General features: G+C 39.8%; 2 gene segments (V, D, J or C); both read right to left on the bottom strand.

Annotated features, from left to right (window-relative positions):
• The window catches only part of LOC112930265 (immunoglobulin alpha-2 heavy chain-like), a 1136867-nt gene that overhangs the window by 1035246 nt on the left and 88218 nt on the right, over positions 1-13403 (bottom strand).
• Positions 1-13403, bottom strand: part of LOC112930321 (immunoglobulin gamma-1 heavy chain-like) — a 931325-nt gene that overhangs the window by 893721 nt on the left and 24201 nt on the right.

A 13403-nucleotide genomic window follows, 5' to 3' on the forward strand; every position in this document is an offset into this window, starting at 1 on the left:
GTGTTCCCCTTTCTCCACATCCTCTCCATAATTTGTTGTTTTCTTTCTTATTAATTTCACTATTCTCTGTTGTGTGAAGTGGCAAGTGAATGTGTTTGGATGTGCTTTTCCCTGATAGTGATGCGGAGCATGTTTTTCATGGACTTGTTTGCCATATGTAGGTCTTATTCGGAGATATTTCTCTTCATGATTTCTCCCCGTGTCTTGACTGGATTCCTTGTTTCTTGGGTGTTTTATTTGATAAGTTCTTTATAGATGTTGGTTACAAGCTGTTTGATATGTCATTTACTAATATAATCTACCCTTCTGTATGATGTGTTTTAGTTTTGTGGAGGGTTTCCTTTGCTCTGCAGAACATTTTTGTTTCGATTGAGCTCCCAAAATACATTTTTGCTTCTGATTCCCTTTTCATTATACATATGCCTTGCAAGAAATTGCTATGGCTAAGTTCCAAAATGTTGTTCTCTCTCTTCTCTTCCTAGAGATTTTGATGGATTGTTGTCTCATATTTAGATCTTTTAACCATTTTGACTTTATCTTCTTGTCTGGTATAAGAGAATGGTCTACTTTAATTCTTCTATAGGGGTTGTTCAATTCTCCCCATGCCAATTATTTTTGAGAATGCTTTATTTTCCCAGGGGACATTCTTTCCTATTTTATTGTAGATTATATACCATATGTTTGAGGGTCTATTTCTGGGTCCTCTATTCTGTTGCATTGATCTGTGTGTCTTTTTTTTGCCAGTACCACACCGTCTTAATGATAAAAGCTTTGCAGTACAGCTTGAAATCAGGCATTCTGATGCCCCAGCTTTGGTTTTTGTTCTCAAACTTACTCTGGCTATTGGAGCTCTTTTCTGATTTTATAGAAATCTTCAGATTATTTGTTCCATCACTGGGAAGAAAGCTTGTGGTATTTTGATAGAAATTGCATTCAGTATCTAGATTTCCCTGGGTAGCACAGACATTTTCACAATGTTTATTCTTCTGATCCTTGAGCACAGAATGTTTCTCCATCTCTTTGTGTCTTCATTAATTTCTTTCATAAGTGTTGTCTAGATTTAAGGACACATCCTTTACCTCATTGGTTAGGTCTATTCCTAGGTATCTTATGGTTGCATCCATTGTAAATGAGTTTAATACCCTAATTTCTCTTTTATCAGTATCATTGTTACTGTGTAGAAATGCAGCTGCCTTCTATGCTTGTTTTGTCTCCTGCCACGTCCCTAAGTTGCTATGTCATTTCTAGAAATTTTAGGTGGTATATGTTGGAGTTTATATACAAATATCATGTACTCTGCAAAGAGGGAGAGTTTAAATTCATCTTTGCCACTTTGAATGCCTTTTATATTGTTGTCTGATTGTTGGTTATACGAGTTATATTTCTTTTGTGAGCGGAATTGGTGAGGGCCTGCATCTGTGCTGTCTTCCTGAATTTAAGGACAAGCTCTTTGAATCCCGTTGAGTATAAGATTCACTGTGAACTTTTCATAGATGGCTTTAAGATATTGAAGCATGTTCCCTCTACCTTCTACTTTGAAGAGTTTTACTCAGGAATGCCTGCTGTAATTTGGCCTATGAGTTCTCTGCATCTAGTGAGAGGACCATATAAGTATTGTCTTTTTTATATTTTTTGAGTGAACAATTTTTATTGAAACCCTCAAAGATTAAAGAGGACAATATGGTGAGTTTGGGTACCATAACACAAAAACTCACCTAACTGCAACCATCATTCACAGGAATGAACAAACCCAAACACGACAAAATTCAAATTCTCATGTAATTGCTACAAGTGAATGTAAATGAACTAATCATTTGATCATAACCTTTCTTTAATCATACAAAAAAGAAGGGAATGCTGTCTATTATTTTTTAAGGATTTTATTTATTTATTCATGAGAGACAGAGAGAGTATGAGCAAGAGCGAGAGAATGAGTTAGAGACACAGGCAGATGGCGAACAGGCTCCATGCAGGGAGTCTGATGTTGGACTTGATCCTGGGATTCCAGGATCACGCCATTGGCCGAAGGCAGGCACTAATCCACTGAGCCACCCAGGCATCCCTCCTTGTCTCCTCTATTATTTTTTTGACTATTATCTACAAATATTTATTGTAATACTTGAATAGGACTACAGGAAGCCCCTGGCACTGATTGAAAATATTGATTCACTGTTAGGTTACAAAAATGTATACATAGCAAAATTTAATGCTCTTTACATAGAAAATATTAGACTACTTAAACAAAGCTTTCAGAAATTCCTGGTAATAGCTACCAGAATTAGAAAAGTAAAATTAGGCCTGAGACACTGCCTCCTCTAGAACACTGGACTCTAACAGTACCTCCACTCCTGGAAAAAAATATTTAATTTTGTCATGCAATGGGAAGGCAAAACAAGATATTCTGGAACAACTGTTCTACACAGAAGAGAGCTTCTCCCAATCAAAAAAAGGTGATGATCCAAATAAGCATTTTTAGGCATTAACAAGAACAAGGAGAATCCAAATGAAATATTATACTTGATGTTAAATTTAAATAGCATCTTGATAAAGGTATGCTTCCTTTCATTTTAATACATTTCTGCACATGTATATGTTTTAAAATCCAGGAAACAGCCAAACTACAAGTTAATTGTTAACATGAATATGCATAGTTAACCCTATATTATGCGGCCCCTTTAAGAAGCACCGATGCACCCAACAGCCATATGTATCATTTCATAAAGAACAACAAAATGCATCATCACTAATACCCAATACCTATAATCACTTAATGTTCTGGAACACAATGATTTAGAAGGCAAGTTTCTTTTGAAAATGGCTTAAACTCAAACTGAGGTTTTTTGCTGAACATTGAAATTTTATTATTCTAGGAAAGATTTAGATTTTAAAAATGAAGTAAATACCAACTATAATTTAAATTACTTAAGTATTCAAGCCTATAAAAGTAGGAGGAGGTCTGTGGTCTATTTGTAAATTAGGTTTTTAGTTGGTACGAAACTGTAAACTTTCTGTTCAGATCACATAAAAATGGTTTAGAATGGTGGTCATTTTAATAAGGTAACACTTCTTAATTAAAGGTTCCTCAAAGAGTTAAAAATAGACCTGCCCTACGACCCAGCAATTGCACTGTTGGGGATTTACCCCAAAGATTCAGATGCAATGAAACGTCGGGACACCTGCACCCCGATGTTTCTATCAGCAATGGCCACAATAGCCAAACTGTGGAAGGAGCCTAGGTGTCCATCGAAAGATGAATGGATAAAGAAGATGTGGTTTATGTATACAATGGAGTATTACTCAGCAATTAGAAACGACAAATACCTACCATTTGCTTCAACGTGGATGGAACTGGAGGGTATTATGCTGAGTGAAATAAGTCAATTGGAGAAGGACAAACAGTGTATGTTCTCATTCATTTGGGGAATATGAATAATAGTGAAAGGGAATATAAAGGAAGGGAAAAGAAATGTTGGGAAATATCAGGAAGGGAGACAGAACATAAAGACTCCTAACTCGGGGAAATGAACTAGGGGTGGTGGAAGGGGAGGAGGGCGGGTGTTGGAGGGGAATGGGTGACGGGCACTGAGGTGGACACTTGACGGGATGAGCACTGGGTGTTTTTCTGTATGTTGGTAAATTGAACACCAATAAAAGTTAATTTAAAAAAAAAAGAAAAAAAGAGAAAAACAATTGTGGAAAAAAAGTTTATGAAGGATTTTGGGACTCCTGCTGTAAAATAAATTCTTAGAAATTTAAAACAAATACTTATTAAGGCAGAGCTGACATTTATTTCCCAGGAAGAAGAATGACAACTGGGCCAGTTTATTCAAGGAAATCTATTATAAAATTCATTTTGGAAAGCTTGTCAATGAGTCAGAATCCAGCTTCTTCAATGGTAGGTGTAGTAGATTCATAGTAGATCCCTTCAACATATTGAAAAATATATTTCTCATTGGATCAGGAGACTAATGTGTCCTGGACTTAAGGAAAAGAGAAATCAGTTAATTAAAAAAATCCAATTGTAAAATCACATGATTTTTGAGCCAAAGTTTAATAAATGTCAGCTGTCAGAAATGGAACTCCCACCCCCATTCCATTTTATTCCCTATGTATGTAAATTAACTTGAGGACGGATAGCACATGTGAATTGATGGTCACATTCCTTGATGGTGGCACATTCTCCGTCCCTCTCAAGGAATATGACATAGTCCCATCGCCCCTTTTGGTAGGATCGCTCTACCAATAAACATGAACATGCCACAAATTTCAGAAAGATCAACAATCATTTTGTCAAAGTGTTGCCTTTTAAAATGGCTAACATGAGGCTTCCAATATCTGCTCTAAAGAAAAATATTGACCTACGAGAAGGTTTTCCTAGAAATACATCCCAGCAGCTTGAGACAGACAGTGAAGTGTTTGTACTTCTACATTTGTTTGTTTGGTGGATTACACATCTGTACTGCAGATCAGCTATCTGATGAATTCTCAGAGCTGCAAATTCATTGGCCCTAACACTCTGGCAAACATTTATGTGTAAGAATTGAGTTGTTCTTTTGACTGAGACTGGATATCTTGCAGTTCCTGTTCTTCCTTTACTTTGATATCCTGGGCAGCTTGCCTTTTGCTTGGTATTTGAGTTCTTTCCAGTTTTTGGATGGATTCTTGTATTGCAATGTATTTCCCCCTCAGGACTGCTGTTGCTGTATCCCAAGGATTTTGAACGATTATATCTTCATTCTCATTAGTTTCCATGATTCTTTTGAATTATTCCCTAATTTCCTGGTCGACCCATTAATCTTTCAACAGGATGGTCCTTAACCTCCATGTGTTTGAAATCCCATAAAAGTTAGGGATCTCTTGTCTCTTGCTGCTTTAAGGATCTTCTCTTTATCTTAGGAATTTGCATGTTTCACTATTGAATGTCGAGGTGTCTAGTGGTTTTTTTTTTTAATTTTTTTTATTTGTTTATGATAGGAACACAGTGAGAGAGAGAGGCAGAGACACAGGCAGAGGGAGAAGCAGGCTCCATGCACCGGGAGCCCAACGTGGGATTCGATCCCGGATCTCCAGGATCGTGCCCCGGGCCAAAGGCAAGCGCCAAACCGCTGCGCCACCCAGGGATCCCGGTGTCTAGTGGTTTTTATTGATTTTAGGGAGGGATCTCTCTCTTTCCTGGATCTGAATGCCTGTTTCCCTTCCAAAGTTATGGAGGTTCTCAGCTATGATTTGTTTAAATACATATTCTGGACATCTGTCCCTTTTGGCGCCCTCAAGAACCCCAGTTAAATGTAGATTTTCCCTTCTGAGGCTGTCATTTATTTCTCTTAACCTATCCTCATGATCTTTTAATTGTTTTTCCCTATTTTCCTCAGTTTCTCTCCTTGCCAGAAGCTTGCCTTCTATGTCATTCACTCGTTCTTCTAGTCCAGAAGTGGACCAACAATATTATGTTAAACTAATATTCGATAAAGGAGGAAAGACTAACCACTGGAAGAAAGACAGACACTTCAGTAAATGGTGCGTTGAAAGTTGGACATCCACATGCAGAAGAATGAAACTAGACCACTCTCTTGCACCACACACAAAGATAAACTCAAAATGGATGAAAGATCTAAATGTGAGACAATATTCCATCAAAATCCTAGAGGAGAACACAGGCAACACACCTTTTGAAGGCGGCCACAATAATCTTGCAGGATACATCCACCAAGGCAAAAGAAACAAAAGCAAAAATGAACTATTGGGACTTCAAAAAGATAAGAAGCTTTTGCACAGCAAAGGATACAGTCAACAAAACTCAAATATAACCTACAGAATGGGAGAAGATACTTGCAAATGACGTATCAGATAGAGGGTTATTTTCCAAGATCTATAAAGAACTTATTAAAGTAAACACCAAAGAAACAAACAATCCAATCATAAAATGGGCAAAAGTCATGAACAGAAATCTCACAGAGGAAGACATAGACATGGCCAACAAGCACATGAGAAAATGCTCCGCATCACTGGCCATCAAGGAAATACAGATCAAAACCACAATGAGATACCATCTCACACCAGTAAGAATGGGGAAAATTAACAAAGCAAGAAACCACAAATGTTGGAGAGGATGCGGAGAAAAGGGAACTCTCTTGCACTGTTGGTGGGAATGTGAACTGGTGCAGCCACTCTGGAAAACTGTGTGGAGGTTCCTCAAAGAGTTATAGATATATCTGCCCTATGACCCAGCAATTGCACTGGTGGGGATTTACCCCAAAGATACAGATGCAATGAAATGCCGGGACACCTGCACCCCGATCTTTCTAGCCGCAATGTCCACAATAGCCAAACTGTGGAAGGAGCCTCGGTCTCCATCGAAAGATGAATGGATGAGGAAGATGTGGTCTATGTATACAATGGAATATTACTCAGTCACTAGAAATGACACATACCCGCCATTTGCTTCAACATGGATGGAACTGGAGGGTGTTATGCTGAGTGAAGTAAGTCAATCAGTGAAGGACAAACATTTTATGGTCTCATTCATTTGGGAAATATAAATAATATTGAAATGGAATAGAAGGAAAGGGAGAAAAAATGGGTGGGAAATATCAGAAAGTGAGACAGAACATAAAGACTCCTAACTCTGGGAAATGAACTAGGGGTGGTGCAAGGGGAGGAGGGCGGGTGGTGTGGGTGAATGGTTGATGGGCACTGAGGGGGGCGCATGATGGGATGAGCACTGGGTGTTATTCTGTATGTTCACAAATTGAACACCAATAAAAAATAAATTTATTATTAAAAAATAAATTTCTAGAGGGATTAGTAGGTTTTGAGGATGATTTAAAAGTTACCTAGGTAAGTTGATGGGGACAGATGACTTGAGATCCGTACTCCTCTGCCCTCCTGCCCTGCCCTGCTAAATTCAACTTAACAAAGAAAAATAAGTGGAGATTAGCCTCTGACCCTGCTGGAACATCCTACATGGACTGGGCAGATCAAACAACAGACACTCATTCTCACAGTTCTGGAATCTGTGGTGTCTGAGGTCCAGGTGCGGGTGTGATGTCTGGAGAACATCCACGTCCTAGCCCGTCCTTTCCCCATCACCTCACATGGGGCCAGGGTGCAGGGAGCTTTCCCAGCCCTGGTTTATAAGGGCCCTGATCCTATCATGAAGCTGCACCTCCTGACCCAAGTGATACCCTAAGGCCCACCTCCTCTCCTGATCTCATGGGCATTGATGCCAACATGGGGATGGTAGAGGTCACACACAATGAGCTGACGTCAGCACCTGAAGGATCCATGAGTTATTCCCTGGAGGGGGAAGACCCTTCAATCAAGCTCCTAACCTTCAGTATCCTCATGGATCCAGTAGAAGCTTCTGGTGTCTGAGCACACGGAGGACACATGAGCTTCAGAACCAGCTGGTGACCCTGGGGAGAGGACAGCCTCCATCTAAGACCTGGTAGGATCTAGGCCTATTTGTATTGTCATTTTGTGTTTCATGATTCTTCCATATATTATTCATCTCCTTTCCACAGGATTCGGAAATTTGTCTACTGAGAATGACCACATCTCTCCTTTGGCCTTGCAGTTTGATACTTATTTAGTGAAATTTTTCCTCACACCATGTGCATTCTTTATTGCCTGCTAGCTCCCTGATGTTCCATCCACATGCCTCTCCTCCATCCAAAGGATAAGAAATCAAACAATAACCCAGGAGTTCCCTCTTTAGAAGCAGTTGGGACACTGCCTCCACACAAGCCACTGCTGGAGCAGGACCCTGTCCCCAACACTGACCCACAAAACACACCCTAAGTGAGTGTACCTCCCGGCATCATCCAGGCATTTATGATGTGATGAGAGGCCTGCCTGCCTCTCATCTGACATGAAGATGAAGATGATTAAACCTTATACTCTACTGATTGTGTGTGTGTGTGAATCATCTCTGCGTCCACATCCCTACCATGTCATGCTGGGAATCTCTCTCACTCCCAGGCCATTATTAACATTTGTGTAGAATGTCTTTCTCTTCTCTGATTGGGGATTCCTCTAAACCATGATGTGCAAGACAGCATATTAGCTTGGGGTTCTCTGATCCACAGTGAGCATGACGAGGACTCATGAAAATGTTCAGATGATGTGAAAGGAGTTCTTTGTAATAGATGAATATTTCGGGTCAGGAAACGTTAAGTATAAGTAAGTGCAGGTGCTATAGTTGAATTTCTAAGTCTCTAAGAAAGAGACTGAAGAGGGAAACACATAACCAAGTGTTCAGAGAGACTCCCTGGGGGAAACTGCTCCATGGAGAGGAAGCCCAGAACCCGAGAGGAAACCTGCCCAGGACCTCCATCTGCACCTGCTCCTTGGCCTTCATGACAGAAGTGGTGAGGAGTGTGCACACCCTGGTGGTCGTGATCCCCTTCTACAGGGAGGTTTGTGTCTGGGCTCACACTGAGGTCGCCTCACTGTGTCACCCGCACAGTAATACACGGCCGTGTCCTCGGCTCTCAGGCTGTTCATCTGCAGATACAGCGTGTTCTTGGCGTTGTCTCTGGAGATGGTGAATCGGCCCTTCACAGCGTCTGCGTAGTTTGTGCTACTTCCACCACTGTTAATGTATGCGACCCACTGCAGCCCCTTCCCTGGAGCCTGGCGGACCCAGTGCATGTAGTAGCTACTGAAGGTGAATCCAGAGGCCACACAGGAGAGCCTCAGGGACCCCCCAGGCTTCACCAGGTCTCCCCCAGACTCCACCAGCTGCACTTCACCCTGGACACCTGCAGACACAATACATCCTGGTCAGGAAACAGTCCCACATCCCTTGTTTCTCTCACTCACCTCTACTCACAGACTCACGGTCCCTTGTTCTCCAGGAATTACCTTTTAAAATAGTGACAAGGAAAACCCAGCTGAGCACAGACTCCATGGTGGTTTTTCTGTGTTGTGTCGTGAGCACTGAATGGGGTCACCTCGGGATCCTGGGGCTGGGGCTCCTCTCCCAGCTGCAGGTTCAGGGATGGGCTGGTTTAATCAGTGGAGGGCGGGCCCAATTTGCATAACATCTGCCTATATAGTTAGCTCCAGACTCTGATCAATTCTTTACAAGTTATATACAAGCATTACTTCACAACTGTAGATCACTTTCTTTTGGTGATACAGTGGATTTAAGATGTTCTAATCCATATAAATATTTATCTTTGCCTTTATGCCTTTTAAAAACTCTATCATTAATATAGGTCATTTTTAAAAAGTATTTTCTCTCCTTAAGTTTAATCATAAATATTTATTTTTGATACTAGTGTAAAGGAGATTGTTTTTTAAATTGTATAGTGATAATTTGTTGTTAGTGTGTTAAAAATGAGCTTTATTGTATATGTTGGTTTTATATCCTGTATTTTCCCTGAGCTCATTACTAACTTCAAGTCTTTTTTGTAAGGTTTGTCCTCATTCACCATTTATACAACAATATCATATACAATCAAATTATTTTTCTTCCTGTTGAATGATATTAATATCTTTTATTTTATTATTGCCTAATTACTATGTGAATCTTCAACTTAGGGGCATAAAAGCTTTCCCTCTTTTCTGTCAGATTCTTTGTTCTAATATTTCTTTTGATATATAGCAGATCTAGAAGAGCAAAAGAATTTCCTCTTGCATATAGAGGAGGTCCCTAATATATGGTGTGATGCGGGATCTCAGGACAGGACAGGAAGTCTGTTCAGAATTTCTGCCCAGTTGTGATTGGAGATACTGGTGGCTGTTGAGCTTGATAAGTTCATTTTATATTTTTTTATTATTTTTTAATAAATTAATTTTTTAATGGTGTTCAATTTACCAACATACAGAATAACCCCAGTGCTCATCCTGTCAAGTGCCCCCTCAGTGCCCGTCACCCATTCACCCCCACCCCTGGCCCTCCTCCCCTTCCACCACCCCTAGTTCGTTTCCAAGAGTTAGGAGTCTTTATGTTCTGTCTCCCTTTCTGATATTTCTCACACATTTCTTCTCCCTTCCCTTATATTCCCTTTCACTATTATTTATATTCCCTAAGTGAATGATAAGTTCATTTTCGATTTGAATTTGAGCCTTTAACCTGATAAGACTTTACAAAATATCTTCTCCCATTCTGTAGGTTCCCTTTTAATTACACTGCATGATTGCTTTGCTGTGAAAATGTTCTTTCTTTGATGAAATCGCCATGGTTCATTTTCCTTTTCTTTCTCTTGACTCTGGAGACACATCTAGAAGTTGTTGCAGCCGAGGTAGAAACGATGCTGCCTGTGTTCTTCTGAGGATTGTGATGGTTTCCTGACTGACTTTTAGGTCTTTCATCAACTTTGAGTCCATTGTTGTGAATGATGTAAGAAAAGGGTCCACTTTCATTCTTCTGCATGTGTCTCCCCAACATTCCCCACACAATTTGTTCAAGAGACTTTCTTTTTCCATTGCATATTCTTCCCTGCTTTGTCAAGATTTTTTAACCTTAGATTTCATGGTCCATTTCTGGGTTCTCCAACTTTTCTGAATTTGTGCCAGTACCATAATGTCCTGATGTAAATCACAACGTTGTGATTTACCTTGACAACCAGAATCAGTACGTTTCCAGGTTTGCTTTACTTTAACAGGATTGCTTTGGATATTTGAGGTTCTTGGTTCCCTAAAATTTTCTGATGGTTTGCTCTAGATCTGTAAACAATGCTGGTGATATATTTATACGGATGGCTTTGAATGTGTAGCTTTCTCTGGAAGCATAAGTGTTTTATCAATATTCATTCTTCTAATCTATGAAAATAATATTTTCTATACTCTGTGTCTTCCCTACTGTCTTTCATAAGTGTTCTGGAATGTTTAGTCTATCCATTCATACCTCTTTGCTTAGGATTTTTCTTCATTATCTGATTATTTATGGTGCAATTATAAATTACATCCAGTCCTTGATTTTCTTTTTTTCTGTTTCATTTGCCCTATATAGAAAAGCCACTGTCTTTCTTGTATTGATTTTCCATGCTCTGATTTTTCTGAATTCTGATATCAGGTCTAGCAATTGTTTCAAATGAATCTTTGAGATTTGAATTGAAATTATTGTGTCGTGTGTGAAGAGTGAAAGTTTATTTTTTTCTTTGATGACTTAGAAGACTTTTAAATCTATTTATTGTCTGATTTTTGAAGCTAGGACTTCTAGTACTATGGTGCAGAACAGTGGTGATGGTGGGCATCCCTGTCCTGTTCCTGATTTTAGGGGAAGAGCTCTCAAATTTTCCTGTTGTGGATGACATCCTTCATGTGTCTTAGGTAGGTAGCTTTTGTGATAAGAATGTCTCTGTATCTCTACATCGCAAAAGGTTTTTATGAGGAAAGTATAGTATTTTCTGACGAATATTTTTGGGCTTCAGATGAGAGGACAAAATGGCCCGTTTCTTTTCTTTTATGAATGAGTTAAATCCCATGGTTTGATTTTCCAATGCTGAACCTCCCTTGAAGACCAGAATTTAAGTGAATTTGATCATTATGAATTATCCTATTATTGTACTATTGGACCCTGTTAGTTAGGATCTTGGTGAGAATGTTGCATCCATATCCATCAAGGATACTAGTCTGTAATTCTCCTTTTCAGTTGGATCTTTCTCTGTTTTTGAGGTCCAGGAAATGCTACTATTGGAGAATGACTTTGGAAGTTTCCTTTAATTTCTATCTTTGTAATATTTTCACGGGAGGAGGGAGAAGCAGACTCCATGCCGGGAGCCCGATGAGGGACTCGATCCCAGGACTGCAGGATCACACCCTGGGCCAAAGGCAGGTGCTAAACCACTGACCCACGCAAGGATCCCCATATAAAGTCATTTTAAATGCTTGTTGCATTCCCATGGGCAGCCATCTGTCCTTGGATTTTTTTTTTTTATTTACTTATGATAGTCATAGAGAGAGAGATAGAGAGGCAGAGACATAGGCAGAGGGAGAAGCAGGCTCCATGCACCGGGAGCCCGACGTGGGACTCGATCCCGGGTCTCCAGGATCGCGCCCTGGGCCAAAGGCAGGCGCTAAACCGCTGCGCCACCCAGGGATCCCTGTCCTTGGACTTTTGATTGTTGGAAGACTTTTAAATATATCTAATTTTCATTTCTGAGTTTTGGGTCTGTACAGCTTTTCCATTCATTCCTGTTTCAGATTTAGTTGTTTCTACATTTATAGGAAGGCATCCATTTCTTCCAGATTGCTGAATATGTTGGCATGTTATTGCTCATAATATTGTCTCTCTTCAATAATTTATTTTTCATTTATTTATTCAATATTTTATTTAAGTTCAATTTGCCAACATATAGTAACACCAAGTGCTCATCTGATCACATGCCCTCTTTAGTGCCCATCACCCAGGGACCATGTCCCAACACCGACCTGCCCTCTGCACCCCTTTGTTTGAGTCCCAGAGATAGGAATCTGTCATGGTTTGTCTTCCTCCTGATTCATCCCCACTCAGTTTCCCTCCTTCCCTTACGATCCCTTTCACTATTTTTATATTCCACATATGAGTGAAACCATGATGATTGTCCTAAACCAATTAACTTATTTCATTGGCATAATACCCTGTAGTTCTGTACACCTGGAAGAAATAATAGCTATTGATGGTTTCTGGTGACTGAGAAATATCCCTTTTTATATATAAACTGTACATGCTTATCAATTCATCTGTCAAAGTACATTGTGGCTTACCCGAGGATTTGGCTCTTGTGGACATGGCTGTAATAAACATTGGGATGCAGGTGTCCTGCCGTTTCACTGCATCTGTATCTTTGGGGTAAATCCCCAGCAGTGCAATTGCTGGGTCATAGGGCAGATCTATTTTTAACTCTTTGAGGAACCTCCACACAGTTTTCCAGAGTGGCTACACCAGTTCACATTCCCACCAACAGTGCAAGCGAGTTCCCCTTTCTCCACATCCTTTCCACCATTTGTCATTTTTATTTCTTTTTTTTTTCATTTTTATTTCTTATTAATTTTCTCTATTCTCTGTGGTGTAAAGTGACAGACGATTGCGGTTTTGATGTGCTTTTCCTTGATAGCAAGTGATGTGGAGCATTTTTTTCATGGACTTGGCCATATGTAGGTTTTATTGGATAAATTTCTGTTCATGTTTTCTCCCCATTTCGTGACTGGATTCCTGGTTTCTTGGGTGTTGATTTTAATAAGTTCATTATACATGTTGGATAGAAAGCCCTTTGTCTGATATGTCAATTGCTAATGTCATCTACCCTTCTATGTGTTGTGTTCTTGTTCTTTTGTCAGATTCCTTTGCTCTGCAGAGCATTTTTATCTTGATGGAGCTCCCAAAATTCATTTTTGCTTTTGTTTCCCTTGCCATTATAGATATGCCTTACAAGAAATTGCTGTGACTAAGTTCAAAAACTTTGTTCCCTCTC

Source organism: Vulpes vulpes, chromosome 6 (genome assembly GCF_048418805.1).
Source record: "Vulpes vulpes isolate BD-2025 chromosome 6, VulVul3, whole genome shotgun sequence".
NCBI classification, from domain to species: Eukaryota; Metazoa; Chordata; class Mammalia; order Carnivora; family Canidae; genus Vulpes; species Vulpes vulpes.